At 41.8% G+C, this 27,936-nt stretch overlaps 3 long non-coding RNA genes across 3 annotated transcripts; 1 reads left to right on the forward strand and 2 right to left on the reverse strand.

The window, feature by feature from the left end:
- Window positions 1-274: 274 nt before the first annotated feature.
- LOC142576474 (uncharacterized) lies at window positions 275-3,079 on the reverse strand. Its single transcript, XR_012826852.1, has 3 exons — window positions 2,847-3,079; window positions 1,448-1,560; window positions 275-405 (listed from the first exon to the last, which is right to left on the reverse strand). It is a non-coding gene; the product is annotated as an uncharacterized LOC142576474 (long non-coding RNA).
- Window positions 1,148-2,606, forward strand: LOC142576475 (uncharacterized). The gene is made up of 2 exons (XR_012826853.1): window positions 1,148-1,259; window positions 2,399-2,606. It is a non-coding gene; the product is annotated as an uncharacterized LOC142576475 (long non-coding RNA).
- A 20,473-nt stretch (window positions 3,080-23,552) lies between the features above and the next one.
- On the reverse strand, window positions 23,553-27,913 carry LOC142576476 (uncharacterized). The gene is made up of 2 exons (XR_012826854.1): window positions 27,769-27,913; window positions 23,553-23,719 (listed from the first exon to the last, which is right to left on the reverse strand). It is a non-coding gene; the product is annotated as an uncharacterized LOC142576476 (long non-coding RNA).
- Window positions 27,914-27,936: the final 23 nt, after the last annotated feature.

Here is a 27,936-nt window from a genome sequence, read left to right on the forward strand (position 1 = left end):
GCAGTCCCAACGATAATGGAAGAGAGAATAGTCTAGAGGAATTAGCAATCCCGCAAGTTACGCCGGAAGAAGTAAAGAAAGCCTTAGGAGCTATACAAAGGAGGAACGCAGCTGGGGAGGATCAACTAACAGCAGATTTGTTGAAGGATGGTGCGCAGTAAAATCCTGTTTGATAACCCACAGTAGCCAACAGGGCATGTAAGTGAGGAGATAGAAAATTAGACAGACGAAGAGCACAAGCACAACTGCAACGGGTTTCTATCTCCACACACTTACACAGCACGGTTTTGCTTGTGGCAGTGTGAGCACAAAGTGATGCTACAGCCTCTTCTAAATGTCTGTTGATCTTACGAACTGTAACGGATGCCTTGTCACCATCAGCTGCTATGGCTTGTGGCAGTGAGGCTGTAAATGTGAAGATGGATGTGGTATGGTGCAGCCATAGGACAAAGTGATGCAGAGAATAAAGTAAATGTTCCCATACTGTGTTCCAAGTAACGATGTGCAGAAACACACATAAAGATGCGCATGGACATCAACATGCTGTGTTAGTTTGCAAGTACAGGTTCAAATTGTGTTTAAATCCATGCAAATTGCAGTTATTTGAAAGAGTTAAACAGCACGTTCCATTTCGAGAACATCCAGAAATAAAGGATGTCGCAACACTGCAGTTTGTACAATGTAACACAGTCTAACATAGCAATTGTTTGTGATGGTGTACGTCACGTGATGATGTATACAACCTAACGCTGTGTAACACAGCAGTATGGCGTGATTAATGCATGCATTTAATTTCTCTGGATGCCTCGTTTACACTGTTACAGCAAATGTTATTGTCCATGTGTCACGTGCAAAGAGATGGTTGCCGAACAACATGTTTACGTTGTCATAGCAATTGTTAATAACCAGATTAATGTGATATGGTCAAGGCACATGTAATGCATGACACCATACATGTTGCAACGGTATTATTCAATAAACAGCGTTGTGTGAGTTGAACTATGTGTATGTATCTGAAATGTTTTAATCAGGACTACACCTCACACTGCTAGGTCAACACGTCTTATATGACCAAGGTACACCAGGAAGCACAAGCAGGGTGTTATTAAGAATGATGCAAGCCTCTTCCAGAGAAACAATAACATTAGAAAAAGAGAGAAAAAAAGAAAAGCAGGGAGGATGACTGGGTGGAGGTTTGCTTTACTGCCCTGCAGGGAAGAGGGGGATGGCAGCATGAAAGGAAAAAGGAAGAGGTACAGGTATGTTTCATTCGCACAGCAGTAGAGGGAGGGTGCCTATAACCATCCTTTTATTTCATGGTAACATTGTCCCATGATACCCTTATTAAGGGCTTGTGGCCTTCAGCTTGCAATGAATTTTCATTGTTGAACACATGACATTGCTGTTAATGTATGGGTGACACCTAGCAGGAGTATAGCAAACATACCCAATCACCTGTGTGTCGTGTGTCACACTCCAAGGCCACCTTTCGATATGAACGGCAAGCACGGTGGCACCTCCAAAGCAACCGATAAGGTAATTTTTGGGCTGCTGTGTTATCTGTAAAGAAGAAGTGTTGTGAGCAGACGGCATAAAGAACGGCAATTGTGTATACTTAACATGAATAAAGTAATGAGACTGACCAAAGCAAACTGGTGGGCTCCAACACATTTCTGTTGTGAAGTTACAAAGGATGTACGCAGACACAAGCAAGCAAAACAATAAAATGACATAAAAGAAAAATACCAAGCTAGCTCGAAAAACAATTTAAGTTGGCTGAAGCAATGAGAACTAGATGTATTACAAAGTAATCTTACATTTAAGCTCGCTTGCGGAAGTATGGTTGACAAGAATTGTTTTAAAATGCACCTGATAGAGTAGTCACGTTGACTGCGACACTGTTTTACTGTAGCGCTGCTGAAGTTAGAAGAAATATTTGAGAAAAAAAAATTTATTCATTTCTTCACTGGATGCACAAGTGTACTTGCATATGAGCACGTATAAAAGGCCCATAGAAAACGTGCCGAAGTGTCGCTGAGAGTATGCTGTCGTACGCGCAAGAGTTGTTTGCTACTTTCGTTGAAGAAAAGCTGAAAGCATGGGTACAGTCATACTTCTAGTCACCGTACGACCCCAATATATCGCTCACCCTCCTCGAGTCCGCGCACTTTCAGGTCTAAAAAGTGCTTCAAGCCGTCGCCCGCAACCCTACGAATCGGGCTACATTTAAAAACTAGTACTGGAAATTGCATGCAATATTTATTTGTACATGCTGTTGGCAACATGACATCTATATCGCTCGAACGTGTTATTGGCTCAAATGGCACGTTTCATGCGATTTTGTATATCATTAGCGCCCCAAATAAGTAACATTTTTTTGGTTGTGGCAAACGTGCAGGAAATCGTACGATCAATTATGGCGGTCGGCTGCTTTTCACGTCCTGCACCCGAGAGCAGTGGGAGGGCGGCCTTCCCGACGGCGCGTGCAAGTACCGACGGGCACTGATCCTAGAGGCACGGGCCGTGGGCCGTCGCCGCAGACTCCGTGACTAGCAGCGCCTTCACGACTTCTCCCTTGCTGTCAATAAAGATGTTTCTATCATCATCCCACCGCCTGTTCCTGTGGCATGTTCGGTTCATGAATTTTTATTGTTTACTGAGCGATAACGGGGAACATGTTTCTCTCCCCCGTCGGTTCATGAAGTTAGTACCTGAGATGTAGCCTTACCGCTGCTCTGGGGGTAGAAACCCCAGCACGCGGTAACTCATGAGGTTGTGGTACGCAGCAAGAAAATATAAACTGTAATAACAGCCATAGCCATAACGACATGAAAACAGCAACTTACGTGAGAAAACGTGCAGTCCGCTTCATGCCTCGCGCGTTCTTTGCGTCACACCAGGTGTATTCACTCGAACGAAGATAAAGAGAAACTGACGGAATGACGACAAATGGCGCACGCATTGCTCCGTACTAGCATGGTACGGCAGGAACGCGTGAAATGTAATAACCGACTTGAGGTACTGCAGTTGCGCACGGTGTACCATGCACTCGATGTACACCACTACGGCGCCATTGCTACACAAGACGTTGTTTAGTGTTGTTACTTTCAGCCGAATTGCCGTATGATATATTCAATGGAAATGATGGCCGCCGTTCCTGCGACCCGGTCGCAGGAGTGGAAAGGGGGGGTAAGCGTTATCGTGCCCTGGTCGTTCGAACGCTTAGGGCCCGAAAGCGTTAGGTTCACCCAAATAGTCGCTAAATAATGGTTTGGCTTGGCTCCGTATATTATTTTTAAATAGGTGGCGCTAAAGCGATGAACGCGACGATCGAGCCATGATCGAGCCCTGAATCGGTGCTTCCGTTCTGCCCGTGCGGTCTTCGCCTGTGTCCGTGGCTGTGGAGGAGTGATTGTAGCTGTTTGATGTCGTTAAATGTGAGAGCTTGTGGCGAAGTGATTGAGTATGGCCGTAGTAGTTCTGCCCATGTAGTGTTTTGCGGACTTCACCTGTGCCTGTGACTGATCGTGTTGCCCAATAGCTTTGTGGAAAGCGACGTGGTTTGTGTGGATGTCATCGCAGCGTTTGCCAGCTCCTCGGTGGCCCGTGTGCCAGTTATTGATGGCGTTGCCCAGTAGCTTTGTGGAAGTTGATGTACCTTGTGTGGATTTCGTTGCCGCTTATGACTGCCTTAATTATAGGTGGTCATGTGCACGCTGCCTTTTGAAGCGCGTCCGAGCGCGAGAAACTTCGCCGATTTTTTTGTAAACAACGTGGACGTCTCGAAATGTTAGCTAGAAATCAACCAGCAGCAAGCCAAGTCTTTATTTTGTGGTTTTTCGAGCTTATGCTCATGCGAACAGCAGAAGGACAAAAGGTCCGTTACATAATGTCAGTTCCATAAAATCAGCTTTGCCGCAATACAGTCATGTTATGCGGTGAAGCATACGTAATGTATTGCGGTAAAGTATATGAAAAACTAGGCAGGGACCACTGCGTTACTGGGGCGATTTTCTTGTATTATGGTCATGGCCGTGCGCGAACAAGGAAAAATCACTGTCGAAGCGCATGGCACAAACCTTGCCAATGCTTCAATTGGAAAAAGAAAGAAAACGAATTGGAGTGGGTGATGCCAAAATCAAAGCCTTGACTTTTGTATTATCAAAGCAGTTCCGAGAATGGCCAATCATATTCCAAGCTCCTGCGTTATTTATGATTGTTTAAAGTATATGCATATATTGTGCACCAGCCTTAGCACCAATTCTAATGTACTTTAATGATGTAAGTTTCATAACACGTGGCAAATATATAATTTGTGCTGTATGGTGTTGTGCTGTTTATAAGCGGCTGCTTTCATCTGGTAATGTGTACATTGGCTGGAACAGTTGATGCATCCTCCTTATAGAACTCATTGAAATGTGAACCACCTGTCAAGCCATCATTGTTCTTGCAGTTGTACACCAGATTTCACAAACATGGGGATAGTTATGATATAGAAAGAGTAGCTGAGGCTTAACATGTCCACATGCATGCACAGGAGTGCGGGAGTCGACCATCTACCTCTCTAACTCAGGTTGAATGTGCATACTTGAGTAACATGTAACACTTGTTGGGTGTCAGGTTTCTTTTATTGTTAGCCTAGTTTGTGTTTTTTCTCCCATTTGTAGGTTTTAGTGTGTGTTGCTGTGTATGTATATAATTGCTTCCAGAGTGGCTTTCTTGTTGCTAATAAATTTAGAGAAGGCAGCGTTCTTCATTTTGTGCATCAGACAGCAAGTGAGCATGTTTCAAAGGATGTTGGATTTTGTTGCCATAAGCAACAAAAAGGCATAAGCATATAGACTGCTTGCTGGAGGTACTATTTATAGCATTAAGGATATTATCATGCTGATAACTCTGTGCACAATAATTAGAAAGATCACATCAGGTCTGATATGTCTTCTTGCCACCATGAAATCTTGTCAGATGCATAACACGGGACATATACCACAGATCTTGGCCAGCCATTCTCATTTGTGGTCTTGACCTCCTACCACTGAGCAGACTGGTCCAAGAGACAAAACATGCAACTTTTATCTGATTAAATGTACTGCATGTTGCACAAAATTAGATGTCAGGTGTTATTGTTGACACAGATACATATCTGTGAGCCTCATAAACTAATGTCAAAAGAAAGAGAGTAATACCCATGAAATGCACTCTTGGTAGGATGGCAGGACCATTCTCTTGCAGAGTTAAATAACAACCATGCAGCAATATCATGATATCAAGCTGAACAATAATTCACTCCAAGAATAGGTTTCTTCATGCAACATTGCACTGATAGTCTTGAAATACAATACCCATTGCTAACAGAAGGCCTTCCAAATTATGCATGACAGGAGGGCATATTTTAGGAAGCAAGAATGAAAACGGAGCCGGCTAACTATGAAAGTTGTTAATGCAACTCTGCAGAAGTTAGAAAAATGAACCAAACGGAATAGTTTAAAAGTAAGTGGTTTAGAGACAAAAGGCCGTTTTATTCCATGCCAGAAAAGCAAGCAGAGGTTGAAATGCTTTCCACATACATACCTTCAAGGTGCATGTACAGGGTCTGTCCTGAAAGTAATGTCAGTAAGGCGATTAAAAATCATTTATTGAATTTTTTGTTACAAAAAGTTTAAAAATCTTCAAAATACTCTCCTTTTGTGTCAATACATCGACTCCAGCGAGACTTCCAGCTCTCGAATGCGTTGTCATCCTCCGGAATGGCCTTTAATGCTGTGGTGCTAGCTGCTTTAATCACGTCCGCTGTCCCAAAATGATTGCCTTTCAGGGGTATTTTGAGGCATGGAAACAGAAAAAAGTTGGGCGGGAGCCAAGCCCGAGCTGTACGGGGGCTGGGGGATCGTTGGCCCCACTGCATTAACCATGTAGTCGGTGACGATGAAGGCACTGTGGGCCAGCTCATTATCGTGGTGCAACTTCCAGTTGTCTGCAATGTCCGGCCGGATATGTTGAACCCTGCGTTTCAGTCTTTCAAGGACATCCACATAAAACTTGGAGTTCACAGTGGTTCCAGGTTCTTTAAACTCATGATGAACCAGTCCGTGGATGTCAAAAAAAAACAATGAGCATGATCTTGATCTTTGATTTGCTCATCCTGGCTTTCTTCTGGGGAGGGCATGAGTGTGTGTGCCACTCAGATGATTGCCTTTTGGTGTCCAAGTCATATTCAAATACCCAAGTCTCGTCTTCTGTAATGATGTTGTCCAAAAATTTTCGCTCACGTTTGCACATGTTGAAATTTTCTTGGCATGTTTCAACACGGCATGACTTTTCATTGTCAGTGAGCACTTTTGGAACCATTTTTGTGCATGCCTTCCGCATGCCGATATCGTTTGTAACAATTTCATGAACTTGAGTTTTCGAAACGTTTAACGTGTCGGCCATTAAACGAACACTTAATCGTTGGTCTGAGTTCAACAGTTCTCTCGCTCGTGTCACATTGTCAGTCATAGTGGTCGTAGATGGCCATCCAGCGCAGTCCTTGTCGTCGCCCTCTTCCCGGCCTTCCAAAAGGCTTTGTGCCACTGAAACACTTGCCGATCTGACCAGGCATGTTCTTTATAAGCAGTCTTGAGCATAGTAACAGTTTCCGCAGCGGTATTGCCAAGTTTCACACAAAACTTGATCGCAAATCTTTGTTTTAATGAGCGCTGCATTTTCACTTGCACAAGAATAAAAAACAGCTCTCACAAACGGGCCCGTCCGACACTCCCCGATGTTCGGAGCACACTGACTGACGGACCGCTGCTTAGCTGGATTCCGTCACTGCTAGTTTCATCCAGTTAGACTGCTCTGACATACAGTCACATCACAATAAATTTACTGACATTACTTTCAGGACAGACCCTGTATGTGGTGATAGACAAGCTTGTTAGATATAAATGTTGGGAACCTGGATGGAGTTGAGGGACATGTACAGTAAAAACAAGATGTATAAGGTCAAAAATTAATTCTTTTAGTCAGAAATTGGTCAGTGGTGTCTGGCTTCTCTTGTTCCCTGGCCCTGGATGGTGAATACAAAGTCATATATATATATAGTTTTGTACAATCAAGCATAGAATCATTGCCTTCTACCTGAGCTAACGTATGGGGCAGAAACTTGGAGGTTTCTTGGAGACGAAAAAGGGCATTGTGTTGTCATGTTGGAAAGCACTTTTCCGGAGGAGGGTGTGTCAGCCACTGACATAAATTTTAATGAAATTTATACCAATATAGCTGACATAAAATGTTGAGCTGTCACGAAGTTGAATCAGTTTGGTTCGACAACAATCTCAAATGATGTTAAGGTGGAAAAAGGTTTTCTTTTATGCGCCTTCTTCAGTGCAAAACACACAAGCTTAGGGAATCCATATCAGAACCATTGTGTCGGAATATAAATCATGGCTTCATGTTTCAGAATTTCTGCAGACACACCTTGACAGGCTGGGAATCAACGACCATTTCCTTGCTGCCAGCTCTCAGACTGTTGTACACTTCCTGCAGGAGCATAATCTGGGGAAAATGGGCAGGCTTTAGTATAGATGCAGAAGATTTATACAATTCTTTGCCGCAGGTGCATCTCTTGCAGTTTGTTAAGGACTGCATACACAAGCAAACAAGTTAGCTGGAATTTGCTGAAAGGTGTAAAATTCTTGTTGCAAACTTTCTGGAGCTTCTTGATTTCTATTTAAGGTCAATTTTGGTCTGTTGGGAAAGTAAAATATGTGTCCAGAATGCTGGAATCTGCATAGGTTCCGGTGTTGCACCAGTGCTCAGTAATATTTTAAGTTATGTTGACCAGAAAATAATCAAAACCTGAGTGGGCTTGCTCTTGAAATCTTCAGATACGTGGATGATTATTTGTTTTTCATGAGCAAATGATAACTTTCGCAGAGCTGTCATCGAAGTACTGAAGCTATTTAGAGAACAATAGCAAGGTTTCAACTTCACTTTAGAAGTTCCAGAAAAAAAAATGTGCTGCAACTTCTTATGTCAGGCTTACTTTTATGTGGGATCCCGTATGCTGGGGATGTCAGTTGAGAACTTCTAAGCTCCTTCTTGATTATAGGTCTAGCCATTCAAAACTTAAGTACAGTATTGCCACTCACGCAATTAGAGATGCCCCAACCAAGAGCTATCCTCACCTTATCCTTGAAAGTGTAAGGAATCTGGTGACAAGGCTTAATGAGGCAGGTTATTCAGTTTCAGTGGTTTTTTTATCTTGAAGCACGTTAATTAAGGAACTTAAGGTGCGACCAGGGTGGAAGAAGCTTAAGGAGTAAGAGCGGAACAAAGTTGCCATTATCCCCTCTATTAATTGTCACACAGGCAGAAAAAGGTGGCTTCTAAGTTTCAGGAGAGGATTGGGTTTTCATTTAAAGATAAGCTGAAGGGAATATATGAAGCAATAAACAAGCACATTCTTCACAACGGGTGTCTGAGCAGGGAGGACTGCAAAGTGAAATATAGCATACAGTTTGTCTCTTGCACACGAAATGTTGTTTATTCGATTCCTTTTTCTTGAAGCCTACAATATATATATCAGTCAGACTGGAAGGTGCTTAAACATTCGACTAAGGAAGCACCATAGTTTTTTTAAGGATTTTTGCGCATCCACACCTTTCTGTGCATTGTTGCAGCATTGGGCGTCATCCAGTTTTTGAAAGTACTATTCTGCTGTTCACACACTGTGAAAAGCTCTCACATGAATTAATGGAGGCTTATCACATTAGAAAGAAAAGCACACTGTGTGTTAGCCAGCCATCCATCTCGCTGCAAGATAGCGAGGTTGCCGTGTTAGATCTTAAGTAAAACCACTGAGTTGCATTGTGCCTTAGGAATTGTTTTTTTACATTGATTAATCAGCCGTGACATGTGTGTTGCCGTCAAAACATGTGCATTCGGTGATGTGAAGGTTGTTTTGGTATGTATCTGCATATGCTAGGGGGACGGGTGTTGGTCACGTGATGTGTGTTATATATTGGTTGTTTTCTTTCAATAAACTTCATTTGATAGTGCTGTATCCTGTCCCATTCTATTACTTTTGTCGGCATCTGTCATGCAGTAGCTGCCATGAAGCTTCAACAACTTGTCCAATTTTCTATCATATTTTCTATCGTATGGAGCATTAGAATTACGAAATGGGTGCCATGGTATATATATATATATATATATATATATATATATATATATATATATATATATATATATATATATATATATATATATATATATATGTGTGTGTGTGTGTGTGTGTGTGTGTGTGTGTGTGTGTGTGTGTGTGTGTGTGTGTGTGTGTGTGTGTGTGTGTGTGTGTGTGTGTAAAGGTAAAATGGTGGTAAGGTGGGGTGGTAAAAGTAAAATGAAGAGATTTTCACATCATGACTAGTCCTTTTAACACATTTACCTACAAAATTAAAGACTCTTCTTATTAAGCACCTTGTACATAGGTATTCATATTACTAATAATCTTTCAATGCAAATGCCTATCAACTTTTGAGTAATGCTAATAACTGAACACATGGCTTTTTGTGCTGCAAGTTTTCTTGGGACTCCTGCTTCCCTTAAACTTATGTTGTATAATATGCTTGCAAGATCAAGACTGGAGTATGCTTCATCAATCCGGGATACACCGACAAAAAAACACAACTCTCATATTTAGTTGAAGCCATACAAAACCAACCTGTACATTTTATTGTAGCTGCTTATTCCCATGCCGCAAGCATATCAACAATTAAAAGTTGTCTTGATTGGCTAGGCAACAAGAAAACTTACCTGTTTATTTCACAAATTCTCAATTGAAACATGTTTTTATTACCTCCTTGTAGCTCATTGATATATATGTGTGTGCGTGTGTGTGTGTGTGTGTGTTCTGAGGCTGCCTTTTACAGGAATAGTAAAGATTGGTTTGGGAAGTTGGCACCTGTACCTCGAGGTTGTAGTTCATTCTCAATGAGATACAAGGAGGTAATAACGTATGTTTCAATTGAGAATTTGTGAAATAAGTGGGCAAGTTTTTTTGTTGACAAGCCTGGCCAATTAAGGCAAGTTTTAATTGTTGATATGCTTGCGGTATGGGAATAACCAGCTACAATAAAATGTACAGGTTGGTTTTGTATGGCTTCAACTAAATATCAGAGTTGTGTTTTTTGTCGGCGTATCCCGGATTAAGGAAGCATACTCCAGTTTTGATCTTGCAAGCATATTATACAGTATAAGTTTAAGGGAAGCAGGAGTCCAAGAAAACTTGCAGCAAAAAAAGCCATGTGTTCAGCTATTAGCATTAGTCAAAAAGTTGATATGCATTTACACTGAAAGATCACTAGCAAAAAATCTGATAGGGCAACCTAATAAAAATTATATCAGTTTTTTTCTATTGCATTATGAAACGATGCAACTGATACACTGATAAAATTACTTTTAGTTCTATTCTGGACGTATATGTGCTATTCTGCTTGTACAAGTCTACTAGTGTATTCTTTTTATTAGTGTAATAGTGTATTCATATTAGTTTGCCAGATCTATAGTCTATCAGTATCTATGTGTGTTGTATAGGTGTAATGTGCTTCAAGGAGAAGCAAGCTTCCTCTTTTGCCCAAAAAATGAGTCAGAAATTTTGCATTTATATTATGAGAAAAGACAATACATATAAATCAAATATGAAGCCCAGGATTCAGAAAGGAAAGATTGGTGGAACAAATATACACCATACAACAGCTTAAAAAGAATAAAAATGTGATCACATTTAAAAGAGAAAAGATGTTTAGATTGGTTCACAACAAAGTTTAGCCTCTTTAAACAGGAGGTTATTGGCAATCAAGCCACCGAATTGGTTCACACGTACACCACAAAGATTATCAGACTTCACAATCTGGAAAGCTAGTGAATGGAAGTGGTGGGTTCTTCATTATTCATTACCATGCCTTCATGGCTTTTTGCTAGATAAGTATGTCAGACATTCCAGTTTGCTTACGGAGGGTGTCTATATACTTCTACTAGACACCGTCACTTCAGATGACCATAATGAGATCACCTGATCTTCTCTCGGAGTTTGTTGTGAGAGCACAGTCTTTGTTTGGATTGGGTGCAATGACATACAATGTACACCAAATCCTGCATCTTCCTAAAAGTGCGGCTAAACTAGGACCTCATTGGTCGCATTCTTCATTTGTATTTGAAGGCGGAAATGAACTTCTTGTGAAATTGGTCAGCGGAGCTAATGATGTTCCTTTACAAATATTGGAATGTTATGTACTTGCTCGAAAGTTACAGGCAGCTAAAGCTAGTTTAAATCTTTCACCAGAAGCAGTGAGTTTTTTTGGTGTACAGGAGAGGAGAGCTGGTCAGCAGACAGTTTTGTTAGGCACTGCAAAGCTGTGCCTCAACTTGGATGAAAGTTAAAAACAGGCTGTAGTCCACAACCGTGGCTGTGACTCAACAAGTGTCACTGAATATTAGCAAATGGTCATCAACCAACAAACATTCCACTCTGTCCAGTACACTTGAACTATAAAGACTAAAAACAGTGCATTTGTCAGCCTCCCGGGTGCGTTTTCTCTCATTTGTAGAATTCTTACTGGAGCAAATTCTTGCATAATTCTGAAATGCAAGAAACTATTTCCTGTTGAAATTCTCTATGCAAAGCACCTTTCAGTCTGCATCATAAGAGAGGAGCCACTAGTTTACGTAACACCCAGCGAAGTTATGCGCCTTTATGTGTTTATAGAAATAGACAACAATATTTTTGAATGGACAATACGAAACCTTTATGAAAGACTAATTCCCATGCTCAAAACATGGCAACGATGAACAGTATGTCTTCAGCCATGGTACATGAATGTCTGGTAATAACAGGTTATAGCTTTAAAAAAAACTGTTGGTAACAGTGCACCACACTTTATGGCATTCTGTAATAATCAGCTTTTTCATGTTTGAATATATTAACCAAGCCAGAGCGATCAAAATTCTAGAGTGTTTATTTTTTCTTGCGTTAGCTTCTTGTTTTCCTAATGAACCAGCTAGCCCAATTTGCCACTCTTCATTATTGTACTCTTGTTGATTAAGTGCTTGGGGAATTGCATGGTCTGCATGTTGGCAGTAGTGATGCAGCTGCTGATGAACAGCTGCAGTAGCCAAAAAATGACAATATTTTACAGGACTTATGCACAGTTTCGGGTCGGTGTCCTTACATGTAGCGAAGGGCCCTACTTAACCACGTGACTGCCTTGAGTGGGTGATCACAATGAACAAACAGTGGTTCACTAGCAGATGGTGAAGAGGTAAAGCTTCTCAGTCTGTATGCAGAGGCATGGAAAGCAGCTGAATGTTAAGTGAGCAGTTATGCTACTTGATACAACAGCATCATTTTCACACCATGCATCTGTCTGCCTCACTTTATTTACTCCTTTGACTCAATGTAGCTGGTGCAAGTTCATCCGTTAACTGTGGCAGCATGACTAAGACACTATCTTTTTTCTGAATGAAACAAGCAAACTCTGAAATTTTATTTTAACAGTGTATTACGGTTTGAATCAAAGACTCCAAACACTATATATGAAGCCTGTTCTGATAGTCTTCTTTGCTTTTGCATGCTGAAGGCTACACAGGTTAAACTACTTTTACACATTTCGACGTGCGGTGGTTGAACTAGCACCCAGTGAAGAATTGTGTCTTCTAATTTTGCAATATGTGCACTGATGTTTAGCTGTTTTTGTTCATGATTATGTGGTTTTAAAAATGGTAAATCCATGTTCTTACTTGAATAAGTTCTCAGATCTGTACTCACTTTTGCTTAAATAATATTGCTGTATTGTCATGTTCTGATATATTGCTGTAGATCTTGTACCAATAGCAATGCTTGTCCTGTTTCCTTGCTTCCTGTCAGTGTGCCATGCCAGTTTGTTCTTTTTGCACAAGCTCACTTGTGTTCTGTCACATATCACAACACTTTTGGGATGAGTGCAAAAATACATAGTCTAGAGAAAATAGCTTCATATGAAGTTGTAATATTATAAAAGCATATTCCAATTAGACCTGGTGTTCTATACAGCATCTGTGAGCAAAAATGGGCATGGTGAAGTTGGTACTTCAGTCTGTGTTCTTCCTCTTATGTGTTTGTTTGAATGTGGCTAAAGTTGCTTGCTTATTCTTTAGATAGTGGAGTGTAAAATAAACCCTAGTCATGTTTGTAGTCATGTTGCTTGTGTCTTGTCCTTGTTCCTTTGTGGATGGATGCATTAGCGTTGTTATAATTTTCAAATCAAGTAAGCACAAACTAGCCCAGAAAGTAGCTTTAATGAAATCACGTTGGTAGTGTCTAATTTATGGCATTCACAAACTCAGCCGGACATGTTAGAGCTACAGTTAGTATCCACAGTCTTGAAAGTGCTTTGTTTTGCTTTTGTAAATAAACTTTATTAGAACAGTAGGAAGATACCTATGAAGAAAGGAGTCAGACAAGTAGACACAATCTCTGCAGTGCTATTCACTGCGTGCTTGGAAGAAGTATTCAAGCTATTAAACTGGGAAGGTTTGGGAGTAGGGATCGACGGCGAACACCTCAGCAACATTCGGTTTGCCGATGACATTGTTCTATTCAGGAACACTGCGGACGAGTTACAACAAATGATTGAGGACCTTAACAGGGAGAGTGTAAGAGTGGGGCTGAAGATTAATATGCAAAAGACAAAGATAATGATAAATAACCGGGCAAAGGAACAAGAGTTCAAGATCACTAGTCAGCCTCTAGAGTCTGTGAAGGTGTACGTCTACCCAGGTCAACTAATCACAGGAAACCCTGACCATAAGAAGGAAATTCACAGAAGAATAAAAATGGGCTGGATCGCATACGGCAGACATTGTGAGCTCCTGACTGGGAGCTTACCATTATTATTGAAAAGGAAAGTATACAATCAGTGCATTTTATGGGTGCTGACATATGGCGCAGAGATTTGGAGACTGACAAAGAAGCTTGAGAACAAGTTAAGGGCCATGCAAAGAGGGATGGAACGAAGAATGCTAAGTATAACTTTAAGACACAGAAAGAGAGCAGTTTGGACAAGAGAGCAAACGGGTATAGATGATATTCTAATAGACATTAAGAGAAAAAAATGGCGCTGGGCAGGTCATGTAATGCGCAGATTAGATAACCGTTGGACCATTAAGGTGACAGAATGGGTACCAAGAGAAGGGAAGTGCAGTAGAGGATGGCAGAAGACTCGGTGGTGCGCCAAAATTAGGAAATTTGTGGGTGCTAGTTGGAATCGGTTGGCGCAGGACAGGGGTAATTAGAGATTGCAGGGAGAGGCTTTCGTCCTGCAGTGGACATAAATATGATGATGATGATGATGATGATGATGATGATGATGATGATGATGACAGTAATCCTGTTTTGGATATGCATTAAATGTTGCACATCCGTCTCGCAAAATTTGTAAATGTAATTTTGTATTAAAAGAACTGGAGCACACCTGCTACAAAGATGGACTGATACTTTTCTCATGCAACTTCCCCAATGTAATTTCAAAGGCTAGGTAACGCTGCTGTGCTTTGAAAACGTGTGCTTTAATTTATGTTGAAACATGTTTAGGATAATATATCTGCATACAAGCTGTAAAAAGTTTTGATAATTGCACAGTTTATGCACTTCATTTTTATTTGATACTCCAATATCCCAACTGTGTTTGTTAATCTGTTAACGTGGCAGGCAATGCATTCAGGGTTGTATATTCAGTTCATTTTAAAAACGTCTCTTCAGGCGTGTGGGCACCGGCATGTGTGCTATTTCTAACATGCTTTATCAGTGCCTCAATCAGATTTCTGTATGTCATATGATGATCTCTATCTGGGTTTAAAAGACTGATACGTACATCATGCTATTTGGGCTTGTAGGCAGCACAGTGAGATCTATCTGCTGCCTGCCAGTCTGGTAAAGAGTTCTATGGGTCAGGTAGGAATATATATCACTCTTAGAAGGACCCGTACTACCTATACATATTCCTAAGAGACTATAGAAATTTCTATCAGTCTTTTTTTTTTGCTAGAGTACTGATGTTAGGTTTTTAACTAGTGATGGCACTCCGGAGAGACATTAGTGGAGACATTGCCCCACTGGGCACGTGCAGCAGCTAAGCTCAGTGGGGGGGGGGAGATATGGACTTTGCACCCGCTTGCGAGAGTAAAGATGACGTGGCATGGCGGCGGCGCCCTCTCCCCTCACGCAACACCTGGCGCGCTAGAGCGACGGCAGATGTACCCTTTCACCCGCTCTGCTCCGTAGAGGCACGCTCGCAATGTGGTCACAACCAATTGGATTTGAGGTTCCATTTCGCTGAGACGACAGACGCTGCCTTTTTTACTCAGTGGGCCATTTGTTTAGTCTGTTTGAACAGAAACAGACCTGCCAGAGTTTGGTTGTTTCACAACAAAACACACAGTCATCAACAGAAAGTTTAGTTTTCTACGTTAAGTTCTTTGCGAGATCTAAAATGAGAAAAATCAAGGGCCTAAACACTCAGCATTGTTGCATGCCAGAAGTGACAAAAGACAGATTTGTGAATTGGAGTTGTTAACATAAAAATTGTGTTTAGTCATGAAGAAAGCATTCAGTGAATTTTAGTAATTGCATGTGGATCAATATTAAGTTAGCTTATTCAGCAGAAGGAGGCAGTGGCACAAAGTAGCAGAATTTAAAACGCTAAAAGCATCCATTCAACGCAAGAACTAAGTTCAATGGAGGAGATTAAGTTAGTGAACATGACAATATAGTTGTGTTTTTCATGAGGGACAAGGTCTTATGGAAACCATGTTGACATTTGTTGTAGAAGTTTTGTGACACAATTTAGGATCATTATGGAGATTGAAATAAATGATGTTACAGGGAGGCTTGGCAATTGAGGCCAGCAATTGTTCCGCCCAAGTGTCTCTCATAATATTACTGCGGTAGATCACCACGTGCATTCTGTTCTAGAAGCTGAAAAGGTAATGCTAATCTGTGTAATGCATCTGTCGAATGCCGACAACAGTATGATGCTGATGTGGTGACAACGATGGCATGATCGACGATGGGATGACAATTCTAGAGTCATCACGATTGAGGCATAACGACTTTGGGATGATGAGTGCATGCCTGGCAACGACTGCATATTTACTACACAGCGTGAAGGCGGCAGCACCCGACGGCGTGATATTAGAACTAATTTGAAATGACAATGCCAATGATGACGACAGATTGAAGACTGTGAATGGTGAACAATGATGCGTCCACTTGGCAACTAAAGAACAACATATGAGGACAGCTAAGCATGTCTTATCTGAGTTGTGATTGCGAAAGCATTAATGCCCAATTGAACGCTGCTGAGCAGTCCTTCGAGTTTTACGCTGCAAGTGATGCACCCTAGAGCTACATTGGGCCCGAGCTAGCAAGCAGCAGCAGCCTGTGGTGCCAACACCGCATGCCACCGATGTGCTGCATGACCAGAGACCAGGAAACAGCAGTGGCCACCAAGGCCGGCAGGCACGTGCAGCAGTTAAGCCCAGTGGAGGGGGGAGATACGGACCAGGCGGCGGCTTGCGAGAGCAAGGATGACGTGGCATCGCGGCGACGCCCTCTCCCCTCACGCAACACCTGGTGCACTATAGCGACAGCAGGTGTACCCTTTCACCCGCTCTGTTTTGTCGAGGTGCACTCGTGACGTGGTCGCAGCCAACGGGATTTGAGGTGCTGTTTCGCTGAGACGACAGACGCCGGCTTTTTTGCTCAATGGGCCATTTGACGCTTTCGCATAAATAATCGCTACAGAATACTGACAACGTGGTTATGTTGAGCTCGCGTTCACGCTTCATCTACACGGACCACCCTACCTGTGTACTTTTGGTACTGGGGCCAATTCTGTACCATGCAATACACTCAGCCATGGAGCACCCGCAACGATCACGCGATAGGCGAAAAACGCTGTGCTTTAAACATGCACCCATAGAGTGCCCCAATATTGCAACCAGCCGATCGGTGCATAGTGAAGCGTCCGCATGGCCGCGTTTGCCACGTGGCCGTGCTATGCAAGTGTGTGGCTGATATATCAATTGAGTAATCGAAAGACTGGTTCCGAATACATTTACTAACCAATTTGAGTCCGCGGCACTTTTATGTGCTGCTTTGAATAACTGCGTGTGGTACCACGGTTCCCGCAGTCACCCAATGCATGTGGCGCGTACTTTAGCAGCAGCGCTCGGCGTGTTTCGACTAAAGCAATTTCATTTCAATTCTGCTCGCCACTCATGGCGGCTGTAGCTGCTTATAGTTATACCGTACTTTGGTTATAAAGTACAGTAAGTCTAGTTAATAAATTTTATTGGGATGTGAGGTTTTATTTAGTTAAATCGAGAACTTCATCAAATTGAAACCACTTGATTAGATCACGCAACATGCCATAAAACTGATGCAAGAGCCAAAAATGTCGTTTTTGCCTACGTTCACACTTATTGTAGCAGTTGAGCATGTACTCTGCCTTAACAGAAGAAACGATTAAACATTCTTAAAAGCTATATGTCAGTGATACTAAAATCATCAGAACTCAATTAGACCTACTATACCCACATTTTTCTTTTTAATTATGGCAAATCAGGCAAGATATTAGTTGATTCTAGGTTTTCAGTGCTCATGAATGTGACAGTGAAAGTATTGAATGTCATGTAGTGTAATGCAACGAAAACAAGGACACAAGAAAAAACAAAACACAGACATAATTAGGCGCTTGTGTCTGTGCTTCATTTCTTCTTGTGTTCTTGTTTTTGCTGCGCTACACTACATGCTGTACGTTCCATGATGATCAACGAACAAGCCCACATTGCCGCCCCCGTGTAGAGAACAGGAAATTTCGTTATACACTTAAACTTTGATATATCAAAGTAGGTAAAATCGGCAATTCGCTTCGTTATATAGAAATTTCCTTGTATTGAAATTCGATCTGTTATGTAAATGAGTACAGTCGCCGATCGATTTTTGTTGCACGGGAAGGGGCCATGCAATTTTCCGAATTATTTGACAATAAAAAAAAAGCAAGTTTGAATGAGAAAACATTTTATTTTGACGAATATAGGAGTCAGCGATGAATGATATACGGTTTCATGCCACGTTGATATCGTCACATCAGCGGTTCGTACGAATTAAGTGACGCCATATGCTTTCGCGTGCACTCCGCCCCCAAAGCGTCGCCCGGTCGCACTGCGACGACGCTATCATGAAAAGCGCCGGCAGCTGGGAGCGAATGCTTCGTCTGCTTTTCGTTCCAACGGGTCATCAAAACTCGAGATTGCGCAACCTTCATTACTAAACGTGCGGGAAAACAGCTTACATGATGCCACGCCATCTTGGCATGCCCGCTCTTTCCACACGCAGCAGATTACCTCTAGAGCAGGGTGCGCGGATGCATATGCGCTCAGCCACGCTTACAGCCACTCGCAGTCATGGCCGACAAGCGCGCCAACTTACCCCCGCCCCCACTCCGCCCCCACGCGCGCGCTTGATCGCGTTACCGCGAGCTCGCTTTCCTTCCCCACTTTGCCATTGCTCGCGTGGGAAGGCCGCACTTACGAAGCCACCATCTTTCTTGTCTCACCCTCGCACTCTTTCACTCGCACCTTAAGCACAAGTGCGCGGGGTGCGATAGGATCTGATCGCACTTGGACTTAATTTATACGGAACATGATGCGGCTCCAAGCTGTTGTTCTTGTCGCGCTGCACGCAGTTTGAGAGGTGCGTTTGCAAGCAGCCGCTTGTAATTCAATCATTTGACTATCTGCGTCCGCGGAAGTTACCATTGATTAATTGTCTTGGCACTCCTCTGCGGCAGAAGCGAAATATCGTTATATTGAAATTGCACACAAACACACTTCTTTATATTGAGGCTCTAAATGCATGGTGTCCTATGGAGAAGAGGTTATGAAAAGTTAAATACTTCGCCATATCGAGAATTTCGTTATACTGAGGCTTAACTGTATAGAGATTTGAATTTATATACCTTGTTGTGCAGCTTCTTGGGTCATGGTTTCTATGACTATGACTCATATGACTCTGTATCTGTTGCGTAGAAAATCTCTCTCGCCCCGTTTCCCTACTGTTCTCCTTTTGGAGGAGGCCCCCTCTTGATGCTATCCTTGTTCCACTCTTGGCCCACATCATTTCATAATCGAGGCATGTAAGGACACAGTTCCTTATGCGATGCAGCTCTGACATCATGCGTACCATACAGAATTGTACGTGAGCCTGAGCCCATGCATAACCATTCTTCTGATCAAATGTTAATTTTTAGACTGACATCCTTTCCTCTTGCATGACAGTTATCTCTGCTGTAATGTTGCTGCTCTCTCATGTATGCATACCAATCAATTATCTTAGTCAATTTCTTCTTGAACATTGAGTCCAATCTTTGCCAACTTAAGTGTGTGTTGAATGTTAATTTTTTAAGACCTGTCTTCACAATCTGCCTCAACCTCACCCATTTTAGCATCCTCAATTCAGTCACTTCTCCATCCTGACTTCTAGGTGACTTTATTAAAATTGTTTAGGTTCCATACAGTATTGCTGGTCATGTATTGTCTTATAAGTTTATTAGACAGTGAAAATCTTCAACTTGACTGGAACCTGTGTAACGTAAATATCATAATGCATCTTTTCAGTTTTTCCAAACTATGTCAATTACGCTGATTCTGTGGGCTGTCCAAATTTTCCATGTTGGTGTTTTCAGTTATCACTGAACCAAGGTATCCGTCTTCTCTATGGTTTACCCTCAAGGCTTCCCTTTCATCTACTCTGAGAAATTGGCATGCGGCTACCAGATGTGGGCAGCTTGCCTCACAACACATGCACATGCTCAGCTACTTTTGCCAACCTTTGTGCTAGATGTCAATCAGCATGAGTGAAGCAGCGAGAATGGTTAATTATGAAATTAAGGCAGAGGTTCGAGCATTAAGGGAAGTCATACTTATGAGGTGAGTACATGTGAAGAAAAGTAGTCAGAAATGTTGGGAATTTGCAGTTTCCTGTCTATTGGTCTATTAAACTCTCCCTAGCTGTTTCAGTTATTTCATCATGTGTTGCAATTTTTAGTTGCAATATGTTCTTCTTAAGTGCTGCCACACTTACTACTAGAAGTTTGAGAACTTATATTTCTTATTCACTTGGTTCATTCATACCTACAAGCAGCAGTCTTTTCACTTTACATCATCTATTGAATGTAATGCCCAGATATGTTCTCAGTCTACTTCAGTGGGAGTCACTAACACAGTGAATGATCATGAAACATGTGTGTTCTTAGAAAGTGCCTTCATGTGATGCAGCTGTAAGTTAAGGTAGGGGATGCTTTGGAAAGCATGTTATGTGGCTTACATGAGAATTATTTTATGCCAGAAAGCACACAAATATTTGTGTTTATTTCTGGTGTTCTTCTTCCTTAATTACTTTCTTGATTCAGCGCATATATATGAAGCAAGAGATCTTGGCTTGTTCTTTCTTTACATTAGCAAATTACATTAATCATATAATAGCACACTTTACATAATTGAGCACATTAAAGGTACATGAACATGTACTTGTCTTTTTGAATATCCCAGCCTAATGTTTTAGTGTGTGCAGTTTGGACGTGATTCTTGAGAAGCACTACATCTGCTTCAAGTATATGAGGTATAATTGCTTTTGCTTAAAAATAATCCTAATCTTCCTTGATAGCTGTCCTTTTTTTACTAGACAATATAAGCATGGTGCTTAATTCCAAGATAAATATGCCTGCTGTAACTGTATGCATCAGTGTTTGACTATTCGTTACCTACTATTCCTATTAGAAAAATGTATTTGCCAACCTCCAATTATTTGCATTGAAGTAGTGAAGAGTTTGACGGCAGCCTGTCTGGTTTGGTGAAAAGAGGCACGGTAAGTAGTTTAAAATTAGATACTAACCATAAAAATGAAAAATAAGAACTGGTTCAACTGGAGCTTTGTTCACAATCTTTGCGAACAAGGCTTTCAAGTGGGAGCCGAAGCATCTATCTTGTATGCCCGATCTTCATTTAATTATTACTATTATTATTTGAATTCATCTAGCCCTAAAGAGGTGGCAATTTATTACGAATACTACTCTTTGCATTTTGTTTCCATTGCTGAGTTTTTTTTTTAAAAGTAACTTCATGCACCACACAAGTACAACTCAAACATCTTCATTCTTTCAAGGACGTCACACCTAGTGGAAGGTATTCTGCACTAACATAATTATTTTGAGATTTCCAGTAAATACGTAGTCCTCATAAAAAGTATCTAAATAATTTTGGCCTAAGCGGTTATACATTAATCATGTAGGCTTCATCAGCTTCTGACATCACTTGGTCTTGGCAAACTTGTGAGCTGACAAGTTTGAGCATGCAGTCACTTCCCTCCATATTTGTTTCGATGAAGGCTTGCCCTTTGGTGCTACTCTGGATCCACCCTCGTTTCCTGTGATTACCACTACGGGCTTCAAGGCACACACCCTCAGGAAGACTTTTCATGCACAAACCTGGTTCTTTCACACTTTTACTAAGACAGACATTGAAAGCAAGGATGGCATAGCAGGCATGTTGGTTACAGATGTACTTTATTAAATAGCTTTGTAAGTATTCATCTTGTGGACATTTCCATATCCTGTTCTGCTGAATTAGCTGGGGGAGCATGTCTCCTTCTCATGCATACCCCAGCCCAGCCAATCAGAACTTCAGCAGTGGATGAAATGGACATTTCTACTAGGTGGACACGGAATACATCCCCTGTGCTCTGTCCTATCTTTCCACCCTTCTCCATGTATTTTACTCAGTAAACTACTGGTTCAGCGTGTTGGCCACCTTAATCAATCTTCCAATATCAGCACTTAAAAGGTATACAATACAAATAAGGCACTGTAAACCCAAGCAGTTAGGCTGGCGATTGCTGCTGTTATGCACCATACAGGCAGACGCAATGGCTTCACTGTAGCTTTCTAAGTTAACTTTACTGAACTTTGAATTTAGAGAAGGCAGAATATAAACACAGACTAGCATCTTTCTTATGTGCTTCACGCCTCTGCTTTTCTTGTGTTACTAAAATAAGTATGTTGAACCTAAATGAAGTAAAAGGAAAAGGAAATTGTCACACTAATTTCATTTCACTGTCTTTTTAAAGGTATAGCAAGATTTTTTAATTGCATTACGAGTGGTTACTTGTTTCGATCTTAATGTTCATTTTTCATACTCCAATTGGACTACAACTGTTCCCTCATCCACAGCTATCAAGGCCTTATGGCAACTTTGGAAGCTCTCTGAACTGAGTAAATGCTATGCATTGCATTATTTCTTAATACATTTTCATGGCTGCCTTTAACCTCTATAGTCCCTCATTAAAGCCAGCATCTCTCTTGTGACCACATTTAAAGAGCTTGTGGTAATGTATGCCTAACAAGAAAGATGGGTGCTTTGTAGTGCTAGTATGCTGTAAGTAAATTGTTTTATGCAAAAATTGCTGACATAATTGTCTGACAAATACTGCATCATGTTTGCTATTTTGCCTTCTGTTTCAAATTCACTGCATCTATACATTTTACCAGTGCATGAGTAGGGTTCAAGGCTGTTCTTTAAAATGCTCATGAGCACTTATCATGATCAGTTCCCCATATAAGTGGTTTTGCTGATGAGAATACAGGAATAGGAGCAAAATTGACATGGAACCAACATATAGATAACGTCTGCATGACTGCCTATCAAAAGTTATATTTTCTGAGAAAAAAACTGGAAGATGCATCACGTAATGTAAAACTTATTGCATACACCGCCTTCATTAGGATGATACTAGAATATTCAGCCGTTGTTTGGAGTCCCCATCAAGTGATGCTTAAGAGGAAGTTGGAAAGGATACAGAGTCTGGCGGCACATTTTATTTGTTCGACATATCGAAGGAAGGAATCGGTCACGCTTATGTTACAGCGTTGCAACTTCTATCTTCTTGAGGTACGTAGGAAAAAATATAGGCTGAAGGTGCTTTATCAAATAATGCAGGATCAACTTTAGATTGATAAGCTCAAATATCTACATGCTCCAGGCAAAAGATACCCGCGAACTAACCACGCCTACATCATAAAGCCTGACCATACCAACAGTGATACATATCGATACTCATTTTTCCTGGATGCGATAGAAATGTGGAACCAATTGCCAAACGCTATTGTTAGCCTAAAAGATGTCGCCGACTTTGAAAATGCTGCTGAGGCATATTTATGAAAGTTTTCGATTTAGTTTTAAAGTGCCAAGTGATATGTGCGACTTGATATTCATTGTACGTATTTTGATGAATGTCAGAAGTGTGCTGAACAGCATTCAAGTGAACATCTTATTCACTGTGAATTGACAAGTGTTAAGCAACTTTACGTACATTGACATTGTCTATATTTGATTTATGTAATTGTATTGTCCTCTCTGTTATGACCCTCTATGAGGGTTGACAGTATTAATAAATAAATAAATAGACAACGAGGAATGTGGGTAAGTACACTTTATTTTCAGCCCACGTTTTTTTAATGAATGGCTGTTATACTGCTAAAATCTGCACATTTAATAAAAGTACACTGCTCTGCTTCATCACTCCATGCTAAGTGCAAGTATCCTGTACCAGGAAGTCAAACCAAGACGTGGGATGTTCAGTCTGTGAAAATAAAAACAAGTTTGAAACATTAACGTGCAAAAACTAAAGCACACTCAAGAAAATAAACACAGCACAGGAACATATCCAATGAATCAGAATTACCTTTGAGAGCAAACATATAGTCTCTATGGCACAGTCATCATCAGCCTGGTTATGCCCACAGCAGGGCAAAGGCCTCTCCCATACTTCTCCAACAACCCCGGTCATGTACTAATTGTGGCCATGCCGTCCTTGCAAACTTCTTAATCTCATCCACCCACCTAACTTTCTGCCACCCCCTGCTATGCTTCCCTTCCCTTGGGATCCAGTCCGTAACCCTTAATGACCATCGGTTATCTTCCCTCCTCATTACATGTCCTGCCCATGCCCATTTCTTTTTCTTGATTTCAACTAAGATGTCATTAACTCGCGTTTGTTCCCTCACCCAATCTGCTCTTTTCTTATCCCTTAACGTTACACCTATCATTCTTCTTTCCATAGCTCATTGCGTCGTCCTCAATTTGAGTAGAACTCTTTTCGTAAGCCTCCAGGTTTCTGCACCGTAGGTGAGTACTGGTAAGACACAGCTATTATATACTTTTCTCTTCAGGGATAATGGCAACCTGCTGTTCATGATCTGAGAATGCCTGCCAAACGCACCCCAGCTCATTCTTATTTGTCTGATTATTTCCGTCTCATGATCCGGATCCGCCGTCACTACCTGCCCTAAGTAGATGTATTCCCTTACCACTTCCAGTGCCTCGCTACCTATTGTAAATTGCTGTTCTCTTCCGAGACTGTTAAACATTATTTTTGTTTTCTGCAGATTAATTTTTAGGCCCACTCTTCTGCTTTGCCTCTCCAGGTCAGTGAGCATGCATTGCAATTGGTCCCCTGAGTTACTAAGCAAGGCAATATCATAAACGAATCGCAAGTTACTAAGGTATTCTCCATTAACTTTTATCCCCAATTCTTCCCAATCCAGGTCTCCGAATACCTCCTGTAAACACGCTGTGAATAGCATTGGAGAGATCGTATCTCCCTGCCTGACGCCTTTCTTTATTGGGATTTTGTTGCTTGCTTTATGGAGGACTATGGTGGCTGTGGAGCCGCTAAAGATGTCTTTCAGTATTTTTACATACGGCTCGTCTACACCCTGATTCCGTGATGGCACAGTGAAGAAACCTTATTCCTCCGGCCTTTTTTGAGCGCGAGAAAATATGAAAGTGCATGCGTTCTCCCCATATTGTGTATCTGTCACCTTTTCACACACAACAAAGATGTTGTCTCAATGTGCCCAACTGTCTTTGCATATCCATTTCTCTGCTCTCATACCATGATACCTACAGTTAAAGGCTGTAGCAATGCTTAGCTTGAATGAACCAACACAAGCTACATGCACTGTGCTGTTGAACATGGCATTGTAAGTTAAGATTCATGCACAGCACATTCATGTGCTATAAACATTTGATTGTGATTGTAGGCGAGATAAATAAAAAGAAGGTATGTAAATAAGAATGTTCCCTAATAAGCTGTGCAGAAGTGCTCTCCCGTTTGGACAGAAGCCGAGCACAGCTGCAGTGAACAAGAAGCCAACTTATACAGCATTTAAAATCTAGGTTCTAAATGTGTTACAGATTTTTCTGAATTCATAGTCGAAAATCTAGGTGTTAAAGGTGACAAACATTTAAACAGGTCTCTATTCGAACTGGTAATGCTATGTGTCACCTAGTTTGATAAAATATACCATATCACTGGTCTCCCAAGCTAAGGCTGCTGTCCAGTTGCAAGTGCAAATCACTCAATTATGTCTAGGGCACGTTTGAGCAAAAAGCAGCCAAGATTACTGTGCCATTGAGGTCTATTTTCTGACATCTGATTTCTTTTCAGAAAGCCACCTCTCTAAAAAAAAAACTTCACAACAACATAACCCAAACCTTTCTTGAGAAAAGCCATCACACTGGTCCTTGAACACTAATTACACAGTGGCTCCTTGTGATGTAATGTTATGTACGTCAGCACCTTACAAAGTACAGGAAAATTTAATAATGGCAGCGTGACAGGTACACAGAAAAGTAAAGGGATAAAACATCACACAGGCTGCCATGAGTGTTCATATCTCTATTTCAATGTGGATGTTTTTAGCAGTGAATACATGTTCTCATTAAACTGAGTCATAATATTACAAAAGCGAAGGGCAAGAGTCTTTACATTCTAAACTGACAAATGTGCTTTATTACGATTCACCGCAATACAGGAGGTATTTTGCAGTGAACGGTCACGTAAGGTTTTGGCTAACTACGGCGGGCGCGTCCTGCAGCGTGGCCTCTTGTGTATTGCGGTAAAGCGTATTAATGTGACAAGAGCTAACCTGGCATGTATGGCTTTAGCCAACAAAAGTTCTCAAGACATCATGCATCCTGCCACGAAAATCTGCTTTGTTGAGAGTAGAACATTAGGTTCGTCACTGACAGAAACCATACATTCCAGATTCACGTAAATCTTTCCCAATATTGGCATGCTTCACCGCAACACACAAATATGTTGCGGTGATAACGGTGGTCGAACAGGCTGGTGCAAATGTTTCGACAGGGGAGCGTGCCTTCATCAGGGCAACTGCTTTCCTTGGCAGTTTTCATATACGTGAGACCCCCCCCCCCCCACTTCCAACAGGGGAGATTTAGCTGGACCTTTGCCAAGAAATGTACCGACAAGCGTTTGGTAGTGGCTGGTAGAGATGCAGGTGTCTAAAAAGCGTTGCGAAATTCGGTTCCGTAAGGTTAGCTTCAACGCAATACAAATATGTTAAGCAGTTAGACATACATGTTTTGCGGTGAATCATAGCAAGGGTACCTGGCCTTTGATGCAAAGCAGCTTCCCAAGAGGCACGCTAATCCAGTGGCTAGTTATGCAGTTCCCCGCATGCAAGTGAGTTCCCTGCGTTCGGCGGTTTCTCAGTGACATACAAGATGACATTGATTGACTGTGTTGTAAATGGGCGACGGCACTATATGCTGATGCAAAAGCGTCGTTTCGCTTTCGAAAACACCTTGACTCGCATATGACCAAAGCAGTTGAACAGGAAACTACGAAATTACGTAGCTATTATGGAAGAAATCAACAGTTCAGAAAAAAAATGGCCGTGTAAACATTAACTGGCTTACGAGGTCGACAAACCAACGGTTCAAAGAATCGCAGCCACGTCCGAAAAAAAATAGCGCTGAAGGCCGGCCTGTACACTTAAGCGCCTCGGCGCGCGTAATGTAATAGGAGACGGCAGCTCCACAAGTACATCATTAAGGAACACATATATGTCGGTGAAAGCGGTCACTCTTCAGTTCTGACATGCTTCACCGCGTAACACTAGTCTACTGCGGCGAAGCTGACTTCAGGACGCCGATTTCTTCAACTCGTCTAGCGAGGCAGGTCCGTTTATCACGCTTGGCAACGTTTGACATTTTCTGCATTAATTTCGTTTGTTCTTTCTAATTTTATTATCACAGTGACCCTGTATCACGCAGTAGCAGAGCTAGTGCCGCGTCTTAGGTGCGTTAGGAAAGGTAAGCGTGTATGCAGCAGGCACGGCGGCATTGGCTCTTGTTTGGAAACTTCAAGAGACGCTCTTCCGCACAGCGATGCCATTTGTATTATTAAAAGAATGCAGGTGATGATTAAATGAGCCGCAGCAAAGCTGTAAAAAAGCAGTAGTAATGCTGTTCTAAGATCCTCTCGCTCGAGCGCGATGGTCTTAGAAAAAAAGCGCGATGCAACGCGATCTGACGGAATAGCTCGTCATGCCAGTGTTTTCTTACGTCCTCGTTCTTACGCGTACCCTCCCCTGAATCAGACTACTGAATGGTTCTGTGCACGCACTGACGATCCTGACGGAGGCAATCACTGACATGAGCAGCTCCATATAAGATGCCACGGCCCATTCCACATGCCGGCTGCAATTTGACGCGGCCATGAGGCAAAATATGCGCACAAGGTACCTAATGGTAACGCATCAAACAGCTCACAGCCCCAACCCTTTATTACACGCATATAGCGTGGAAAGATGAATTACTCACGCTCTAAGTGGGCACGGAATACGAACCGCTTCGCAGCGCAGCCGGCTCCGTAAGACAGACGCCATCAAAATGAGCGGATGTGACATCATGGGTTATAGCGGACGTGACGTCATGGGTGAACGTAGACATTTCGGGCACCTTTCGTCTGCTGTTCCCCGGGCACAGCAG

The sequence above is a fragment of the Dermacentor variabilis genome, chromosome 3 (genome assembly GCF_050947875.1).
Source record: "Dermacentor variabilis isolate Ectoservices chromosome 3, ASM5094787v1, whole genome shotgun sequence".
In the NCBI taxonomy this organism is placed as follows: Eukaryota; Metazoa; Arthropoda; class Arachnida; order Ixodida; family Ixodidae; genus Dermacentor; species Dermacentor variabilis.